Source organism: Physeter macrocephalus, chromosome 14 (genome assembly GCF_002837175.3).
Source record: "Physeter macrocephalus isolate SW-GA chromosome 14, ASM283717v5, whole genome shotgun sequence".
Lineage (NCBI taxonomy): Eukaryota > Metazoa > Chordata > Mammalia > Artiodactyla > Physeteridae > Physeter > Physeter macrocephalus.
The window spans coordinates 72,116,896-72,138,369 of record NC_041227.1 but is presented as its reverse complement, the minus strand read 5'-3'; the positions used below and the strand labels follow the sequence as shown (position 1 = coordinate 72,138,369).

Sequence of the window (21,474 nt, the reverse complement as noted above, 5' to 3'; positions counted from 1 at the left end):
GGACACTTAGGTTGCTTCCATGTCCTGGCTATTGTAAATAGAGCTGCAGTGAACATTGTGGTACATGACTCTTTTTGAATTATGGTTTTCTCTGGGTATATGCCCAGTAGTGGGATTGCTGGGTCGTATGGTAGTTCTATTTGTAGATTTTTAAGGAACCTCCATGCTGTTCTCCATAGTGGCTGTATCAATTTACATTCCCACCAGCAGAGCAAGAGTGTTCCCTTTTCCCCACACCCTCTCCAGCATTTACTGTTTGTAGATTTTTTGATGATGGCCATTCTGACCGGTGTGAGATGATATCTCATTGTAGTTTCGATTTGCATTTCTCTGATGATCAGTGATGTTGAGCATCCTTTCATCTGTCTGTTGGCCATCTGTATGTCTTCTCTGGAGAAACGTCTGTTTAGATCTTCTGCCCATTTTTGGTTGCAGGTGCCAGCAGCGATTCTGCTCAGCCTGGTGCCCTCAACTCAGACCAACGTGTCAGAAAGCCAGTCGCTTTAATAGCAGGAGACAGAGGGACAGTGTGAATGACTCAGAGAAAAAGTGCCACCACCATTAAGAAGGCGTCTCTAAGCATGGAGGCAGGTGGGGCCACCTGGAACGCCATCATTACACAGGAAGGTGGCAAAGATGGAACTGGTCACACATCTTGCCCCTCGGCTAGGGAGGGGGTACCGACAGATCCACCGTCCTTCCTCCCGGCTTTGAGTCCTCAGCCGCCTGGTGACCATTCTCACTGTAGCAAACACTGTTAGTGCTTTTACTTTGTTAATGTTTATTTTTCACCATAGAAACAAGAACTGCGCCTTAAAGAAAATTTAGAGAGTAAGAAAAGTGAAGATTAAAACAAAACTAAATAATTATCTCTGCACGCACCACGCAGGTAAGCGACGTTAATATTTGTGAGCGTTTTGAGCTCAGTTTTTTTAATGGAAGTCTTCTATATTATATTTTTCTTAACATTTCTATAGTTATATACTATCCTGCTTTTTAACTTTCTATTAAATCATAGATGTTTTGATGTTATTACATCATTCAATGTATTACATCAATTTTATATTGTTTTCTCAATTTTAATATCTGTGTAATGTTCCATTGAATGGGTTACATAACCTTTGCATCATGAGGTCTTTAACTTTTACCATTAAAAATTACACTTTGGGGCTTCCCTGGTGGCGCAGTGGTTGAGAGTCCACCTGCCGATGCAGGGGACACGGGTTCGTGCCCCGGTCCGGGAGGATCCCACATGCCGCGGAGCGGCTGGCCCCGTGAGCCATGGCCGCTGAGCCTGCGCGTCCGGAGCCTGTGCCCCGCCCGCAACGGGAGAGGCCACAACAGTGAGAGGCCCGCGTACCGCAAAAAAAAAAAAAAAAATTACACTTCGCCCTTTATTTAGGATTGTTCCCTTAAGATGGAATCCCAGAAATGCTATTACTTGGTTAAAGGCCATGCATATTTTGAGATTTATGCTTTAGCTTTTTACTCTTCAGATTGTTTCATTCATTCATTCATAAATTCATTCTCTCTTTGGCCCAGGAGAGATTTGAAAAGCATTTGCACACTGGAACTTGCTCTCTTTCCACTCCTAGAAGTCTGAGCTGCCACAGAACAAGCCTGTGCTAGCCTGGTGGATGATGAGAGACTCATGGCCAGGCCATCCCTGTTGTTCCAGCCAACAGCCAGTCAACCACCAGAAGCAGAATCTAACCAAAAGATGTGTGAGTCAGCCCAGTGAAATCCAGCATAAATTGCCAACCCACAGAATTGTGAGCTAAGTACATGAGCTATGCTATGGGGTGTTTTGCTATATGGCAACATGTAACTGACAGAACCCCTCATTTCTAGATGGGTTCATGTGACTAGTTTTGACCAAGGGAATGTGGACAAAAGTGATGTATGGACCGCCTCCAGTGCTGGCCCCTAAAATCTTCTGAAAGACTGTTCACTTGCTTTCTCTTGGCCAGTGAGTCAGGAGAACAGAAGGCTGGAAGGAGACTCTAAGGGATGTAGTCAATCAAAATGCAAAGAGTATGAGTCAGATTCAATACTTAGAGGACAGCTGTCCAGAGAGCCACCCAACCAGGAATATCTTGGCTGGACTTTGCATGAACAAAGTGGTGAAGTGCTGGATGATTTTTTACATTGAGTCACTGAGATAGTGGTGTGTGTGTGTGGTGCGGGGGGGCGTGTGTGTGTGTTGTGTGTGTGAGATAGCAACTAGCAGTAATGAACCTAATGTTTGGTATTGCTACCTAATACCTGGAACTGGATAATTGATTATGTACCATGCTTATCCTGATATATCAAATCCAAAGACTAGATAGTGGAGAAGGATATATATTGAGAAATGGGTGAACTGGGGACAGAATACGAACAAATTTTTATCCCTGCTAAGGTGTTTATTTACTGTTTTTTATTCAGTGAAGGGCCAATTAGCCATTTTTCAGCAGGAGAATGACAAGGTAAACTATGACAGTCAAACACTTTCTCTTTCCCTCTCTCTCTCTCTCTCTCTCTCTCCCCATTTTTTTACCTAACATGCTGCGAGCACTGTTGATGTTTACTAAATAACTTTTTTAAGCAAGGCAGGAAGGAGCCATGTGGAATGGTACCACCCTTATCTTCATAGTTCTGCTGTTTTAGCAGTTCCATGATTTTCATTCTATCTTAATTACATCCATTGCTTTGAGTGATGGTGTCAGAAATTCTTACCTGAATTTAGTTCAATGTCTGTAGCTTTGCTTTGCTCCCTTTTAACCCTCTTCAAGGGATGCATCAGTTCTTCGCTCGTCTTCTTGGGAAGGACTCCCTGAGATCGCTCCAGACTGTGAAATGCGTCTCTACTGATTTCTGTAGAATTCAATCAGCAGAAAGCCAGCTTAAGCCCGATGTGAAGTTTGCATGTTCTCACCTCCCTTCCAGAACAAGGGGTGCATCGTTTTTTAAGGATAACATTAAAATTTAAGGTTCAGAGAAGGTCTGTGAAATGCCAAAAACCTTTGCATTCTCTTGCTTCTTTCCCTTCCCGTAAATTTCTATGTGCAATTCATCACATTCAATGAGGAACAGTTATGCTACCTTCTCATCCACTCTCCAAATTCTTTGTACTCAATGTCCTTTGCCCTGTCTTCTTTGTGGTTATTCAGTCTTGCTGAAATAATAAGCTCCAGGCTGTTTACAGCTCTTTTTTAGATCAATGAGTTAAAGAGAAGGTACTCAGGATGAGCATTTTTTATTTTATAGGGTCTGCCCATGCTGTCTATGACCAAGAAATAAATAGACTAATCTTTCATTGACAATCTAGCTTTCATACTAATAGTTTTGTCCCCTTAACCAACCAATGGTTGCCAACTTTATTAAGGATGTTAATGAATTTAAAAATATCATCAAAAAACAATAATTAACCTTGAATATAAAAGTATTAACCAGAAACACTCAATCACTTTCCCAAGCTTAGGAAACACTTATAATGTATTAACTGTCCCTAAAGGAGTAATTAAAGAACTTAGCTGTTCTGTTTTAAACACAAGGAACAAAGGGTCAATCAAACACAACAATCTGTGATTGCAGATAAACATGAACAAAATGGTTGATATAAGACGCTGCATCCACAGAACTGGATGCTCCCTGATAGGTGAGTCTGTAACATTTCCAAGCAGGCGTTTCTCTAAAAGACAAATCAGGGAATAACACCACCTACCAAAAACTGCCCGATCATTGCCTATTTGGGTTGATTCTTTTACATTTCACCTGTATTGTAATAACAGTAATAGTAAGAATTTATGATGCATCTTGCAAAATTGTGTTCCAAACAGGTGTTAAATGTGTGCACTGGGGGCTTCCCTGGTGGCGCAGTGGTTGAGAGTCCGCCTGCCGATTCAGGGGACACGGGTTCGCGCCCCGGTCCGGGAGGATCCCACGTGCCGCGGAGCCGCTGGGCCCGCGCGTGAGCCATGGCCGCTGAGCCTGCGCGTCCGGAGCCTGTGCTCCGCAACGGGAGAGGCCACGACAGTGAGAGGCCCACGTACCGCAAAAAAAAAAAAAAAAAAAAGTGTGCACTGTTACTGGAAGTGGTCAGGACTGTGTTGCATAATGGTTTACAAAGCTGTATTGAGGAATTACTGACATATAACAAACTGCACACACTTAAGCATACGTGATAACTTTTGATGTCTGCATACACCCATGAAACCATCGCCACAATCAACATAATGAACATCTCTGTCAGCCCTAAAATTTCCTGTGTCTCTGTAATTCTTCATTTCTAAACCCCTGACCACTTGCCAGGCAATCACTGATCTTTCTGTCACTACAGATGAGTTTGGACTTTTTTTTAGAATTTTAAATCAATGAAAATATGCAGTATAGTTCAGCTGGCATAATTCTGAGATTCTTGTACTTTACAGAGGTATCAAGAGTTCATTCCCTTTTATTGCTGAGCAGTATTCCATTATACAATAAATCACAGCTTGTGTATCCATTCACCTACTGTTGGACATTTGGGTTGATTTGAGTTTTGGGCTATTACAAATAAAGCTGTTATGAATATCTGCATACAAATCTTTGTGTGGACATATGGTTTTATTTCTCTTGGGTAAATAGCTATGGATCACATTGCATGAGTACTTTTAATTTTTTAAGAAACTGCCAAACTGCTTTCCAAAGTGGTTTTACTATTTTACATTCCAAGCAGAAGTTTATGAGAATTTCAGAATCTCCTAAAATTAAATTCAAAATATTATGTTTATTTTTAAGTACTCATTTCTCTAGGGAAAGGGTCCATAGCCTAAATATTTGCAGCCAACATCTTTCCAATAATGATGTTTTCATTTTATTTATTTTATCTTTTGCCATTGCATAATAAGTATACATTTGGTTCTAATTTTTTTAAAGCAGTTATTTATTTCTAATTTTTTCCACTTCATTAAATAAATCTATTTCATGGGAAAGCTTTCTTCCTGTCTTCCTATCTTTTATCCTTAATTGTCATGATGCAGAATTCTTCCAAAAGCTTCACTTATGCTTTCTTTTAGGGTGTTCATTATGTAGCTTAACTTTTATTTTTGCTGTTCTAGTTTTTTTTTTTTGAGGCTATCTTGAAAACCTACCCTCACTATCTGGACTGATCCTAGACCTGGGCCTGCTTCTCTCAGGCCAAAAACAAGTCTGATGGAAAGATAACTCCAAATTCCTGAGTTTTGGATATGGGTAGTTGAGTACATTCCTACCTCTTAGACAAGGCTAAATGAAAGAGTCAGCTACTGAGCCAACAGGACAGAGAGCTGCCTTCTCTGGGTTTGGGGTAGGTAACAATCTTTGCTAGCTGCTGCTAAATATTTTTTGTTGTTTCCTAACGTTGGGTGGAGGCATGGCGAAGGGAGGAGGATCAGGAAAGGGATACTTAGTATTATTCCGTGGGACTTAGCAACATTTTTTCATAATGAGAAAGTGAGACGGACCTAGTCTGACAATATACGTAGCCAGTGATTCTATTATTTACTATTTGGTACATTCATATGTATTATATAATATTTACTATTATTGTTTAGTATAATTATAAAATATTAGGGTATACTGAATTATACTATTTGGTATATGTATATACCAAACTGATCCCAGTAGAAGTAGTTCTTATTCTAATCCAACAGCAATATCACTCTTTGAATGTATGTGGCATCCAGCAGTTTGATAGGGCTGCTAAAATAAGCAGGATGGTGTACATTAGGTCAGGAAACTGTTTCTGCTGAAGGCTTGAGGGAGCTTTGAGACCTTTTTCAAAGAACTATCTATGGAAGATCCACTGAGATCAATTATTCCATGGTACTGCCATTTTACCACTTTGGAAAAGAGTTGGGCATTGTCAGCTAATCACAAATACACTCACACCCTATACACCATCAGTCCCACTCCTAGGCAACACACACATGCATGCACGTTCAATAGAAATGTGTTTGCTTGCACCAAAAATGTATATGGGAATATTCATAGCTGCACTTTGGGTTGTATCCCCAAACCATAAACAATCCCTATGTCTATCAACAACAGAATGAATAAATCCACCACAGAATATCCATACAATGGAATTCCACACAGCAATGAAAATAAATGACGTGTTGCTACCTGCTACAACATGAATGCATCTTACAAATATCATGTTGGGCAAAATAAACCAGATATAAAAGATACATAGTGTATGACTCTCTTTATATAACGTTCAAGAAATAGGCAAACAAATCCACTGTGTACGAGTATGCACGCTAAAGTGGCAAAACTATCAAGAAAAGCAAGAGAGTTATTAAGATATTCTATATCCTAGTCAGGGGATCAGTTACTTTCCTAGAGGGAGAAGAGGATAGAGGTTGGGTGCTGGGTGATGGACAGTGCTTAGGAGGGTTTTGTGTGTCCTCAAGTCATTGTGACATAGTTCTGATTTTTGTAGTTTTCCCTATAATACCTACATTTTAAAACTTATTAAAAGAAAGGTTAAAAAAATAAGTCCTCCTGGGCTTCCCTGGTGGCACAGTGGTTAGGAATCCGCCTGCTAATGCAGGGGACACGGGTTTGAGCCCTGGTCCGGGAGGATCCCACATGCCGCAGAGCAACTAAGCCTGTGCGCCACAACTACTGAGCCTGCGCTCTAGAGCCTGCGTGCCACAACTACTGAAGCCCGCGTGCCAGAACTACTGAGCCCGCATGCCACAACTACTGAAGCCCGCGCGCCTAGAGCCCGTGCTCCGCAACAAGAGAAGCCACCGCAATGAGAAACCCGTGCACCACAACAAAGAGTAGCCCCCGCTCGCCGCAACTAGAGAAAGCCCGCACGTAGCAATGAAGACCCAACGCAGCCAAAAATAAATAAATAAATAAATAAATTAAAAAAAAAAAAAAGTCCTCCACAGAGCTCTGTGATGACCTAGATGGGTGAGATGCGGGGCGGGGGGGGGAGCTCCAAGGCACCACAACAAAGAGTAGCCCCCGCTCGCCGCAACTAGAGAAAGCCCACACGTAGCAATGAAGACCCAACGCAGCCAAAAATAAATAAATTAATTAATTAATAATAAAAAAAAAAGTCCTCCACAGAGCTCTGTGATGACCTAGATGGGTGAGATGGGGGGGGGTGGGAGGGAGCTTCAAGAGGGAGGGCATATATGTGTACATATAGCTGATTCACTTCGTCGTATAGCAGAAACTAACACAACATTGTAAAGCAATTATAAGCCATTAAAGAAGAAAAAGTCCTCCAGCCACTGCCTGAGGCGGCTGGTCTGGGAAGACCATGCACTGGCCACAGCTGCCATTTCTCTGTCTTTCTGGCTCCCGTCTGTGCTGACACCCGCCCCCTGGCCAATCGCCTCTGCCTCTCCTGCGTACGCTGCTTAGTTCTGCGTGCTCCCAAATCTCCATCTCGGGCTGCCTTTTGGGCTGAAGTTTGGATGTCCCACCCATATTCATATGGTCCTCCAGGTGCCTCATCTTTGGTTTATTTCCTCTCCTACAGGTGCTCATGGCTTTGAGCTACTGTAGCTGGAAGTAGGTCCACCCTTCCCATGCTCTTTGTCCCCAGAGACCAGACACACAAACATAATCCAGTGGCCTAATATCCCCCCCAATCCCCCCAGCTGGTCTGGGAAGACCATGCACTGGCCACAGCTGCCATTTCTCTGTCTTTCTGGCTCCCGTCTGTGCTGACACCCGCCCCCTGGCCAATCGCCTCTGCCTCTCCTGCGTACGCTGCTTAGTTCTGCGTGCTCCCAAATCTCCATCTCGGGCTGCCTTTTGGGCTGAAGTTTGGATGTCCCACCCATATTCATATGGTCCTCCAGGTGCCTCATCTTTGGTTTATTTCCTCTCCTACAGGTGCTCATGGCTTTGAGCTACTGTAGCTGGAAGTAGGTCCACCCTTCCCATGCTCTTTGTCCCCAGAGGCCAGACACACAAATATAATCCAGTGGCCTAATATCCCCCTCAATCCCCCCAGCAACCAGCCTGAGAAGGAGTGTATGCATCCTTTTATCCCAAATAGCCTTTTCTCTGTTGTCAACTGTAGGGAAAGAGACTTCAGAGAGGCATCCAGTAGAGGGAAGGCCACATTACTCTGATTAATTGGCTTTAAATTAAAAAGAACAAATCACTATCCTCAAAGTGAACTTACCAAATATGTCCTATTAAAAAAAAATCACTGACCATTTTCTCAAAGGGCACACTAATTAAAAGTGGTTTGAGGATAGAATGGGAACAAATGTTTATTGATTTCCTACTATGTGCCAGACATTGTATTAAACTGTTACGTAATCCCACCTTATGGAGTGTGTGCTATTACCTCCAGTGTATAGGTGAGGAAACTGGGGCTCACGGAGGGTCACTGGCGCACCCTTGCTCACTCTGGTAATGATCGAGAGAATCCGGGACTGAAACTCTGCTGGGCTTGGCACCAAAACAAAGACTCTTTCCACACCATTATGGTGTAGAGCTTCTGGACAGGATGATATATAGGGCAGACCTGGCAAAATAAATATGTTACATTGTAAACATCAGACAAGTCAGCTATTTGCAAGGTGGGACAGGAGAGATCTTTCTGCCTGTTACCTCTATACTACCCTTCAGTGAACAAAGTGATTATTGGTTGGGGCAAGCTCATGGCGTCTGGATAACTCATTAGCTCTTATTTGTTTAAAGTCTGATGGTGTATGACAAAAGGATTTGTTCCAGATGTCAAAGCAGCACAATGGAGTTTAACAGCTTGTGCATTTAGAAAAGCTTCACTGCAGGAAATCACTGGAGGTCACTGAGGCAGAGAGAGGCTGGTCAGCGCCGGCTCAGCCTCACAATAAGGCCCCAGCTCTCCTCCGGGGAAGTCACCACTTTCTGTCCCAACTCATCCATAATTCTTTGTGCACGACTCAGAACGTTAATACCTTTTCCATCCTCTGAACTTGAGGTCCTTGAAGGGATTATTGAAATACATTCCTTTTGGGGTTTGCTACTGGAAAAACATTTTATCTAACACACACACACACACACACACACACACACACACACATACAGACACACACACACACACACACACACCCCTACTCCCATAATCCTATCTACTTAATTTAACATGCTTTGCAGGAAACTCAGAGCTCAATTTCCTACTCAAGTGCAGAGATCTGCTCAGCCTAACTTCCTCATAAAATTAGATGCCCACTCTGTCCCATGCCTTGTTTTGTCACTATTTACATGGTCCTCTATTATCTGTATGAATCTTCATCCACTTTGCCCTGGTTTCTTTTTTATTTTCTTTTGCTTGGCAAGGATTACCATTACCACCTGGCATATCATTTATTCATATAGTAGTTTATGATCTGTATTGTAGCAGGAGGGATATAAACTCCATGACAACCCAGACGTTATTTATTCTATTCACTGCTGTATCCTTGGAGCCTAGAACAGTGCCTTGAAGACTGTAGGCTCACTATGCATTTCTCTGCCGGATGAGGTTAAGTGCTTTAGCAAACAAGCCCCTCAACTCCGTGGCTTAAACCCATAAAGGGTTGTTCCTCACTCAGCTTGCAGCCCAAGATGGGTGAGTGGTGTCATTCTGAGACCCAGACTCTCCGTCCCCTAGAGCCTCAGAATTCTCTACTGGATATTCTGCAGTTGGCCAAACACGAGGGAAAGAAAGAGGCATGGAGCGTCATGCAGTGTGCTACACTCTGTCCACATCCCATTTTCCAGATCTCAGCCACACACTCCTCCCTGTGTGCCCAAGAAAACAAGGAGAAGGAAAGTGGGCATATAGAAGTCTCTGCATGAATGATATCACAGGACACATTGAACGGTCGTTTGTATTTCTTTTTCAAATCCGGGAATAATTTCATCGTTAGAGGGATTAGGCTAGAGGAAAGAATGGGGTCTATTTAATATTTGGAAGTCACTTATCCCATAGTTGTTTGATTAAAAGATACTAACAAAAAGGTCCAAATCTTTTGACAATAGTCATAGCTACCACTTACTCTGGACTCGGCACTGTTCTAGGCACTTTACATTTTATTTTCTCCTCAGATATCTTTATGAGCTAGGTACTACTATTGTCCTCATTTTACAGATGAGTGAACCAAGGAAGAGAGAGGTTAGGTAACTTTCGCAACATCACACAGCTAAGAAATGGCTGAACTGGGATTTGAGCCCAGGCAATACGATTCTTGGATCTATGGATTTCACAAGTACGATAGCCTGCCCTAAAATGGGATGGGGTCAGCCAGACATTCTCTTTGAAGTAAGGGGTGTGTGGGGGGAAACGTGAGTGCCCTGTTCTTTCCTAGTCCAGGAGGATGGAGATGTGCTAAACCTTTACAGCCGATGCATATGGAGCCTGTTCTCCACCTACTTCTTTTTTTAAAAAAAATATATTCTGTTTTTAAAATTTTTAATTTATTTATTTGGTTGTGCTGGATCTTAGTTGTGGCAGGTGGGCTCCTTAGTTGTGGCTCGAGGGCTCCTTAGTTGTGGCTCAAGGGCTCCTTAGTAGCTGCTTGCTGGCACCTTAGTTGCAGCATGTGGGCTCCTTAGTTGTGGCATGTGAACTCTTAGTTGTGGCATGCATGTGGGATCTAGTTCCCTGACCAGGGATCGAACCTGGGCCCCCTGCATTGGGAGCGCTGAGTCTTAACCACTGAGCCACCAAGGAAGTCCCTCCACCTACCTAGTCTCTTTCTTACACAAATGGCTACAAATGACACAAACAGCAGTTTTCCCTCTAAATATTATCTGTTGGTCCCACTGGCTGTAAAGGAGAAATCAGAGTACTTCATGCTCTGCTTTCTCCCCTCCTTCCTCACCCCAGCTTTTCGACAATAAAAGATATATAATGAGCACCTATTTGGTGCCAGACACTTTTCTAAGCACCAAAGTTTGGAGGAGATGAAGACACGACAACTAAATGCAGTGCATGTTCCTAATAGCATCCTGGGTCATAAATAAAAAGAGACATAACAGAATATAAGCCCAGCAGATCAAGTGCTAGTTATCTAAATATCTAGTATGATGCCAACTGGTGATGAGTGTCTCAAAGCAAACAGAGGCAAGGGTGGTCAGAGACATCCTCTCCTGAGGGTGTTTGGGCAGAGCCATGAATGACACAAGAGAATCCATCACTTTAAAATGTGGAGTGAGAGGGTCCCAGGATAAAGGAATAGCATGTTCAGACCCAGAGCTAACCACCTTTTGATTTTCTGTGATGGCATGGCAACATTTTTACATTTTCAGCGTTGTAACATTTATATTCTGCTTTTAAAAATAATTTATTTGGAAGTAATTACAAACTTACAGAAGAGTTAACAAGTTCAAAGAACTCCCATAACTCCTTCACCCCTATTCCCCAGGTGTTAACATTTCATTGCATTGCTCCATAATCCCCTCTCTCCCTTTCTCTCTCTCTGTCTCTCTCTCTCTCTCTCTCTCTCTCTCTCTCACACACACACACACACACACACACACACACTTCTTTTTCTTCATTATTTGAGAGCAAGCTGTAGACGTGAAATCCCTTCATTTGTAAAGACTCTAGTATGTGTCCCCTAAAACAGAGATAATCTCCTACAGAGCCACCATACAGTCTTCCAGATCAGAAAGTCAATATTTTCACACTGCTTCCATCCAATCCAAAGATGCCATTCAAATTTTGCCAACTGTCTCAACTTCTCAACTATGTCTCTTTTTCCTTTATGGTCCAGGCTGCCATCCAAGGACATGTACTGTATCTTCTTGTCATGTCTTCGTCCCCTCCAACCTGAAACAGTTCCTTATCTTTTCTGTCTCTCACATCCTCGACAATTTTAAAGAGTACAGGCTTCACACGCTGTCAGATGACACTCAGCGTGGGTCTATCTGACGTCTCCACAGCACCAGATCCAGATTGTGCATTCCTGGTAGGGCTATCCACAGAAATGATGCTGTGTTCTCAGCACAGTGCTTTACGTATACACGATGTCAGCTCAAGCTACCCACCACTGGCGATATTAACCTTGATCACCTGGTCAGGCTGGTATATGCCAGGTTTCTCTACCATAATGACATCATTTTCCCTTTTGTAACTGGTTATTATCTCGTGGGGTATATTCTGAGATCATACCAATACTATGTACATCATCATATTACTACCCACTTACCTTAGCACGTCTGAACCAATACCTGCCTGAATCAGTGGCCATAGGTCCACTATATCCAAGGACCACTATGATGGCTGCCAAATAGTGATTTTCTGTTTCCATCAATCCTTTTATACTTATTAGTTTGAATTGTACTATAAGGTAGAGCTTTTCCTTCTCCTTCTGTTTATTTACATCAGAATGGACCGAGAGAGTCTTACTTTATTTACTGTATTATAATCTGTAATACTTAAGCACAGTTTTGAAACCACATTTTTTTTTTAGCTTCGTCCCACAGTTGGATTGATTCAATGTTTACAGCCAGTCTGTTTACCAGAGTACTACTGTTCATTTGTTGGCTGAAGTTAATCATCTAGTATTTCTTTAACAAGACCCTATGGGATTTATATTCTCTAAGTTTTTATACCCTTTAAAATGGTTTTCTTCTTTTTCCTATAACAGCTTTATTGAGTTATAATTCACATACCATACAATTCATCCATTTGACTTGACAATTCAATGGCTTTTAGTATATTCACAGAGTTGAGCAATGATTACCACAATCAATTTTAGAACATTTTTATCACTCCAAAACGGAACTTGGTACCTATGAATAGTTACACTACATTCTTCCCACCCTCCCCCAACCCGCTCCCCACACCAGCCCTAGGTAACGACTGATGCATTTTTTTTTTTCTTTTTTGTCTACATAGAGTTGCCTATTCTGGACATTTCACATAAATGAATTCATATACTATGTGGTCCTTTGTGATGGCTTCTTTCGCTTACCATACTGCTGAGTAATATTTCATTGTATGGATACACCACATTTTGTCTATCCTTTCAGCAGTTAATGGACATTTGAGTTGTCCCACTTTTGGCTACTGTGAACCATGCTGCTTTGAACATTCATGTACAAGTTATTGTGTGCATGTAGATTTTCATTTCTCTTGGGTATGTGACTATGAGTGGAATTTCTGAGTCATATGGTAATTCTATGTTTAACATTTTAAGGAGCTACCAAACTGTTTTCCACAGTGACTACACCAGTTTATATGCCCACCAGTAATGCACAAGAGTTACGGTTTCTTTACATTCTCATCAACACATTATTATCTATCTCTTTTATTATAGCCATCCTAGTGGTGATGAAGTGGTATCTCATTGTGGTTTTGATTTGCATTTCCCTGATGGCAATGATGTTAAGTATCTTTTTTGTGTGTGCTCATTGCCCACTTGTATAACTTCTTTGAAGAATATCTATTCATATGCTTTGCCTATGTTTAAATTGGATTATTCATCTTTGTATTATTGTGTTGTTAGAGTTCTTTATATATTCCAGATCTAATCCCCTTGTTAGTTGTATGATTTGCAAAAATTTTCTCCCATTGTTGGTGGTCTTTTCACTCTTTTTATGGTGTTCTTTGAAGCACATATATTTTTAACTTGGATGAAGTCCCATTTATCTATTTTTCCATTTGTTGCTTGTGTTTTTGGTGTCATATATCAGAAATTATTTCTTAATGCAAGTCATGAAGATTTAACTCTATGTTTTCTTTTAAGAGTTTTATGTTTAGCTGTTACATTTAAGGTTTTGATCACTTTGACTTAATTTTTGTATGTGCTGTGAATTAGGGGTCCAGCTTCATTTTTTTGCATGTTGATATCCTGTTTTCCCAGCAGCGTTAGTTCAAAAGACTAGTCTTTCTGCCATTGAATTGATTTGGTACCCTTGTCAAAAATCAATCGAATATGACTCTCAGTTGTTTTCCATTGGTCTATATGTTGATACTTATGCCAGTACTAGCATGATTTTCTTTTGCCCTTGTGCTTTAGCAAAAGTTATACTGGGTATAAAATGGTTGGGTCTTCATTTCTTACCTTGAAGGTTTTGGGAGTGTGACTCCACTGTCTCCAGCACTGAATATGGAAAAGTTTGAGGCCCAATCCAATGATTTTTTTAAAAATTTATTTTATTTATTTATTTTTGGCTGCGTTGGGTCTTCATTGCTGCGCGCGGGCTTTCTCTAGCTGTGGTGAGCGGTGGCTTCTCTTGTTGCGGAGCACGCGCTCCAGGCACGCAGGCTTCAGTAGCTGTGGCACGTGGGCTCAGTAGTTGTGGCTTGCGGGCTCTAGAGCGCAGGCTCAGTAGTTGTGGCGCACGGGCTTAGTTGCTCCGTGACATGTGGGATCTTCCCGGACCAGGGCTCGAACCCATGTCCCCTGCATTGGCGGCTGGATTCTTAACCACTGTGCCACCAGGGAAGCCCCAATCCAATGATTTTTATCCTTACAGTTTCCTTGATATTTTGATTCAATGCCCAAAGGACTGTTTCTTTTTCTGTAATGGTCACTATTTCTTAGGATATCTCTTGGTGCTAATAGTTCCATGTCAGTTTTCCTTGAGAGCATGGTGTGCTTTCATTATGTGGATTCGATCTTTATTTTACGGAAAGTTTTCTTGGACTAAAATCTGATAATTTTTTTGTTTCATTATTTTAGTGTCTTCTTTGGGGACAATGACTATGACAAGTTGGAACTCTTTTGACTTTATTCTCTTCGTAGATATGTAAGTAGGTAGATAGATATAACACAATACAGATAGATAATATAGAGATAGATATTATATACATATATGCGTTTATAGAATATATATATATTCTTTGGTTCTTCTTTTATGTTCATTTTTGCTTGATTTTCTCAACCCTTTCCTCCATAATAAACTACTGTGCTTTCAACTATACTAATTCTTCTTTATCTTTTCTTTAATGTAGCTTGTATTTCTCAGAATTTTTATTTTTCTCTTCTGTTTCCTTCTTGTTCACTTCTTTCTGCCAGCTTCAGTTTCAGCTCATTCTGTTAGGGTGCCATATATTCTCTGTGTGCTTACATTTCTGCTTTGAGCTTTATTTTTAAATATTGATACTTTATTAAAATATTCTTTAATGAATGAAACTGTAGCGCCACTATTCCTCTGTTCAAAGACCACGTTTCTCTCTATGCATTTCTCATTTGCCATTTTCTCCCACTTTTGACCTTTTTTCTCGTACAGTTTCTATACAGTTCTTGTCTTGTTCCCTGTTATATTCTACTTTGTCTTTGACTGAAGTGTGCTTTTTTTCTGGACATACAATTTGTGTAAGGATTCTGTGTTGGAAAGGGTGGAGGCTGTTATTAGGGACAGAACTAAACCTCCCTGCTGTCCAATGAATTTGCTCAGGACTCTTTGGTGCCCATGTGCGTAGGTCCTGTCTCTCCTCAGCTGATGGAAACATGCTCCCACCACCGTTCCTCTTGACTGCTCTGCCCATTGACGGATTGCTTCCTGCAAGTAGGGTGTCCTGTCCCAGCGGTGTTAAGCACTCATAAGCACATACAGGGAGGGAGTTAACAAAATAGCATCTGTAGCTGTCTTTGAAGTATTATGCCATGTGATGCTTTTATTCTGTTCTTTATACTTTTCTATAATTTCAGTTTTAAAATGTATATTATCTCTATAATCAGAAAATTGATGCATTTTATTAAAAGTAGAAGGTCCCCATGGCTACAGTGGAGTGAAAGGACTCAGGTGAGTGGGAAAGCTGAATCTACAAGCTAGTCTTTGTGAAGTGCCCTGGACTAAATAGTTAATGACAAGCCAACTGAGGGGCCCATAGGGCTCAGACCTGGCCAGGCAAAATTGGCCACTACAGTTAAAGAAAGTTAACTGAAAAAAAAAAAAAGAGAGAGAGAGGAAAAAGAAAAAAAAAGAAAGTTAACTGTATAGGTTAAGCAGGGAAAAAAACAAAACAAAACCCCGAAGCAAGGCTGGACAGAGGGGAAATCTTATACATCGCAATCATTATTATAATCATCAAAACTCCGATGGGAGAGGAAATTGAAGCTCTGAGAGGTTAGGTAAATTGCCCAAAGTCCCTCCATTGTGACGATGCCAATTACATCCTGCTCTTGTAATTCCACATCCCAAGGCCTTTCCTCTCCTTCCTGCCTACTTATTAGCTCTCCAGCTGGGTGACTCAGTGTATGGTGATGCTATTAACCAAGAGAGGGGATGCTGGGGAGGGGAAAGGAGGCAGCTTGCAGGGAGAGATAATGAGCTCTGTTTTGGACATGATGAGTTATTGTGAGTGGAGCACTCCCAGCTCCACTGCTGGAATAACACAGAGACAGAGGCATCATTTTATGTGAAAGCCCACTGTTCCTGTCACCTCGCTCCTGTCAGTCAAACGAGGAAAGAAATAATGTTTCTAGAACCCTTGCTGGTGGCTGTCTTTCTCCCAGAATGAAACCACCTAGCACAGATGACACTGGGATCTCAAAGAGACAGGATCTGACAGCACCTGCTCTGAATCATCCACCGGCCAAAGGGGATGAGGGTGAGCTCCTGGCATCCATCCTGCTCCAGGCTCTTGGGTGGGGGCATTCCAGACACCTGGGGGGGTTGGAGGGTGGTAGGGGAGTGGTGACAGCCTTATTGAACTATTCTGTAACTTGAGAGATTTGCCTTCCTCATTGTGGGCCTAAGCAACCGGTCTCAGGGGATTTTATCAGGGTCAAGTTTTCCCCTTAAGATTGACAAGCACAGCATCCTGATCTATCCATTCTCTGCCTTTGTGCAGAGACCAGTTTGCCAAGACTGATGGCGAGGGTTCCAAACACAACAACACAGTAACAGAAAAATACACCCAGCCAAACGAATGCAACTTGTGTGAGATAAACTTTTTGCAAAAGAGGCAGTTGTTGAATTCCAAGCCTATTTTTAAAGTGTAACTGTATAGAAAAAAAATGGTAGTCTAACCCTTTTTCTTTCTGGTTGAAATAGTCTAATAGGCCTGTGACTTGCTTTTTTTCTTTTTTTTGGTATCAAATTTGGATTCAAATTCAGACTCTGCCACTGAACCGTTCTGTACCCTTGGGTAAGTAGTTTAGTCTCTAAACCTCAATTTGCTCATAATCCAAGGGGCATCATAACACCAGTCTCATAGCATTCTTGTGAGGATTCTATTAAATGAGATAAGGTGTGGAAAACATTTAGCGCCCGGTTTGGAACACAGCAAGTGCAAAATAACTAGCAGCTATCATCAATATTCTTTTGCAAAATGCAATATGTACCCAAGTAACCACGTCCCCACAAAAATATTGTGTCCTGTACCCAGTATGATTTTAGCTCTTGAGAGTGGATGTGGCAGCCACGGTGCATTTTGATGTCTTCTTAGAGCCTCCTCTATAGGTAAGCTCCCTGCTCCAGCACTTACGCAAATCGAGCCTGTTACAAAATGCAACAGTGACAATGTCCACGGGTTATGAATCATCTCTAGACGGTAAGCAGATGACAGCAGAGGCCACTTTTTGTTTTATGCATCAGTGTGTCCCCAGCATCTAGTACAGCATCTGGTGTATGATGTCTTAACATACATTTTAAGATTGAATAAGTTAATTACCTGCTATATGCCAACACCATTCCAGGTGCTCTGCAGACTTTGCTTCAATTCTTTTCTACACCCTTGAAAATGAACTGACTCCCAGATCGGTGAGGATCAGCTAGGTGATGCTGTGATAACAAACACGCCTCCAACCTTAGTGGCTTATAACAGTTCTTAATCACTGACACTACATGTCTGATGATTGCTTAGCTGGCAGCTTTCCTCCCAGGCTTCCTCACTCCAGGATGTAGGTAATGGAGCAGAGCCACTGTTGGCAGTCCCAGGGGCCCAGAGGAAAAAGCAGGATGGATTGCAAACTGGCTGTTAACTCCCTAGAAGTGCTCATGGCTCTCTTGTGCTCACATGTCACCTGACCATGCCTGATGTCAAAGGACCTGGGACGGGGGTAGTAGAACCCCATCAAGTGTCTGGGAGAACACATGGACTTTTTTGTGAACAGTCCTTGTTTCTTCATGAGGGAAGCTGAGACTCTTGGTGGAATAACTTAGCCAGGTGTTAAGGAAATGAATCATGGTCTGTCTGAATCTAGAGCACGCTGCATCCAGTTTGTCTTTTTGGTCTGCCTGTTTCTCCTGTCTCCGTGGAGCCAAATATTTGGTCTCTGTAGGCTATCTGCTTTCCCCTAGATTTGAATAGACTGAGTAAGTATCATCAGGTTGCCATTTGACATAAATATCAAATTCCAGCGAACTGACTCCTAAGCAGAATGACGTTCTCCAGAACCACAGGACCGTCTAGCTGGCCAGGCCCCAGATGACACCAAGAAGCTGGCCTTTGTCACTCTGATGTGGTACAGATTTCCAGGCCATCTAAATCTAAGTGTCAAATGATGTCAGGATCTGTTGTGGAGATGTCCTTGCCATCCAGGCAGATATTCTACTGGTAATCCAAATCTAAACCTGCCTCTCTAAAACGGCTGACTGTTCCAGCTTTCTGAGCCAACACTGCCCTACAAAAACAAAATGCCAATCTTGTCACCTGTGCTCCAATCCCAGAAAACTTAGACTATTTCTACTTATATAAACGTGATGGGGGAGGAAAAAGTATCTACCTTCTTTTTTTTTCTGAAACAATCACTTAGTAACTCATTATCCATCAGTTGACATTTCCAAATAGTACAGTTGTTTGATTTCCATGCTTTTTAATTTTTAAAAATCATTTTCCTTCTGTGGAGTGAGTCCTGGTTATATTTGGTAAACGGACTACAAAAATGTACTCACAATACGCGGTTCTTGAACCATCGGTCTCATCATCCTCAGCCACTGAAACCTCATCTGAACCACTTACAAGAATCTGAGCATCCTCTGGAGTTTGTACTGTTCCTTTTCCCTGGTCCTCTCATATTGGTGTGTTAAAAAAAAAAAAAAATTAAATGGTCATGAGTCACACAGAAGCAGATAGAAAAGGTAGAAAAGAAATGTAAACTTGTCCAAGACTTAATTTAGCAGCTCTCAACCAGCGGTATGAATCAGCCTCATTTGCATAGCTTTTTCTAATCTCTATCTGCCAGGACTCATCCGGAACCATTGAATCAGAGATCCAGGTAGGGGGCCCAGGACACGTTTATGTTTCCAAAGTCCCAGGATGTCACTTCTGCTTTGAGAACCACTGAATGAGATCATCAACCACCGAATAGCTGAGCCAGCATCCCTTCCTGACCATCCCGACCCACTCCCCTTAGTACTTTGCATGTATAATTCTCATCAAATGAAGAGTACATTTATAGATGTTATGTTGAGGTTAAGATGTGTTTAATCTGCTCATCTCTACAAGCTTCTAGATGCTAATTAATGTCATTTTCAACGTTTGTCTCCGAGTCAGCTGGAACAATAACCGTCACTTGTCAAGCAGTATGGCCTCACCGCGTGCCCTCTCGTATCTTTCTGGCGCACGGCAGAGGGGAGGGGACAGTTGTCTCACAAGGAATTCCTGCTGCAGCCCCTAACTCTGGCTGGTTCACCACCCTTGCTTGGGCCATCTACAAGGGCGTGCCGATCCTCCCCTAAACTCTGAATTTTCTGGCTGTCACAGTGTTGCCTGTCCTTCCACCTCCACATGTCTCCAGATCTGACAGTGACCTTCCTCACTGGCTTGCAGGGAAATGTTGCCTTTTTCTTATTTATTTGTTTTGATGTTGAGAGAGAAGAGAGGCGACAGGTGGGGCCATAGCTGAGTTGCACTGACTGTTAGAGACACAGTGTTTCGCATCACCCTGCAGCTCTTCTTCCCTGCTACCATAGGCCCTGATGACCAGGTTGGACTACCGTGGCAGACTCCTCCATCTGTAGCATTTTATCTCTCAGGAACTTCCTTCTCCTTCCTGCAAGCTAACTTCTATTGCTTTCCCGTCTGTAGACTGTTTAGACCTCCCCGATATCTACATTTTCCATTTCATTCTCATTGTATGGTTGGCCTCTGGGGGGCGGGGTCAAGCAGGCAGGATCTCCACAGAAGGCTTCCATAGCATCAACGCCCAGATTCACGGAGGAGAAGCTTGCAGCTCAGATGGGACAGCGAATCGATGGGGAGGGGTCTGGTTGGGGATGTAGATGAGAATTTTATTTTTTGGACTCTTCCCCAAAGGATTTGGTGTCTGGAGAACTTTTCGTCATATAAAGCAAGATGGCAACTTTCCCAGGAAAAGGGGAGAAGAGGGGAGCAGGAAAGTAGAGTGATACTCTCTGCCTCTGTTTTCCACTTTGTGACAACTGGTAGCTTTCCTTCTAAACTGCAGATGCCGCTATTTAAAAGGAAACAAAGAGAACTTGTTCTATGGCTTAGCAGATCCAGGTATGCAAAGGGGCAGGGTAAGGTATTATGGGGAATACTCTGGAAGGATATCCTTTCAAAGGAAAGCTATCATGCTGAGTTGCCTCTTCAGAAGAGGTGAGGGAAAAGGGGCTTCAAAGCACCCTTCAGAGCTTCCAAAGGCATCCCTGTTTCGGGAGACACAGGAGCCTGATGTCTGAGAATGGAAAAGTGGGTTGTGAACTGCTTCAGACTCCTGACCCAGGACACCCCAGGTGGAGGGTGCTGGGAGGGCTGACCACCTGCCTTGGTGGTGGAGCCTGGGAACAGTGGCACTGGGACAGGCCAGCACAGGGTCTGCAGGGCCATGGGGAATGCCAGTGTTCCCATGGAGCAGGCATAGGTGACAAGGCAGCTATGGGGCCATCTTGGATCCTTTTCAATCAGGTTGCGCAGGGGGCCAAGGAGTGCCAGCAGAAAGAGGCCAGAGGATCACGGCTAGAGGCCCAGGGGCTGAAGAAAGAGCGTAAGTCACAACCTAGAACAGATACATCCACCCTGGTGCCCAGGTCAAGGACGCCAAGCCAATAGTCTCCAAGTGCACCGCGCAGGAGAAAGCAACAACTGTACACATCTGAACAGACCCAGAGAACAGAAAGCCAGACAACTCCAGAGTCAGTTCAAGCAACACCTCTTCTGCCCTTTCCTTCTCCAATAGCAGTCCCTGGAGGCTGATGCTGTGAGGGTGGGAGGGGGCCGGGGCAGGAGGTTCAGGGGGTTCATGGGGCTACAGGGTGGAAGCAGCAGGAAGAGAAGTTTGAGAATACTGACCCTTCTGCCCCCTTTCCTACTGCGGGCTTCCAGCTAAGTTCAGAGTCTCTCTCGGACTTGAGGATACGGGGAGGGGGAAGGGTAAGCTGTGACGAAGTGAGAGAGTGGCATGGACATATATACACTACCAAACATAAAATAGATAGCTAGTGGGAAGAAGCCGCATAGCACAGGGAGATCAGCTCGGTGCTTTGTGACCACCTAGAGCGGGGGGATAGGGAGGGTGGAGGGAGGGAGATGCAAGAGGGAGGGGATATGGGGATATATGTATATAACTGATTCACTTTGTTATAAAGCAGAAACTAACACACCAC

At 42.8% G+C, this 21,474-nt stretch overlaps 1 long non-coding RNA gene across 9 annotated transcripts in view; it reads right to left on the bottom strand.

Annotated features, from left to right (window-relative positions):
• LOC114487735 (uncharacterized) overlaps window positions 1-21,474 on the bottom strand; it is a 182,004-nt gene that overhangs the window by 44,116 nt on the left and 116,414 nt on the right. For 6 of the 9 annotated variants that reach the window (XR_008619288.1, XR_008619286.1, XR_008619284.1 and 3 more), the window contains exon 3: window positions 2,719-2,856. This is a non-coding gene — a long non-coding RNA (uncharacterized lncRNA). Of the gene's footprint in view, window positions 1-18; window positions 813-2,718; window positions 2,857-21,474 lie in introns of those variants that run through there. The other 3 variants (XR_008619282.1, XR_008619285.1, XR_008619281.1) reach the window with 3 other exon arrangements.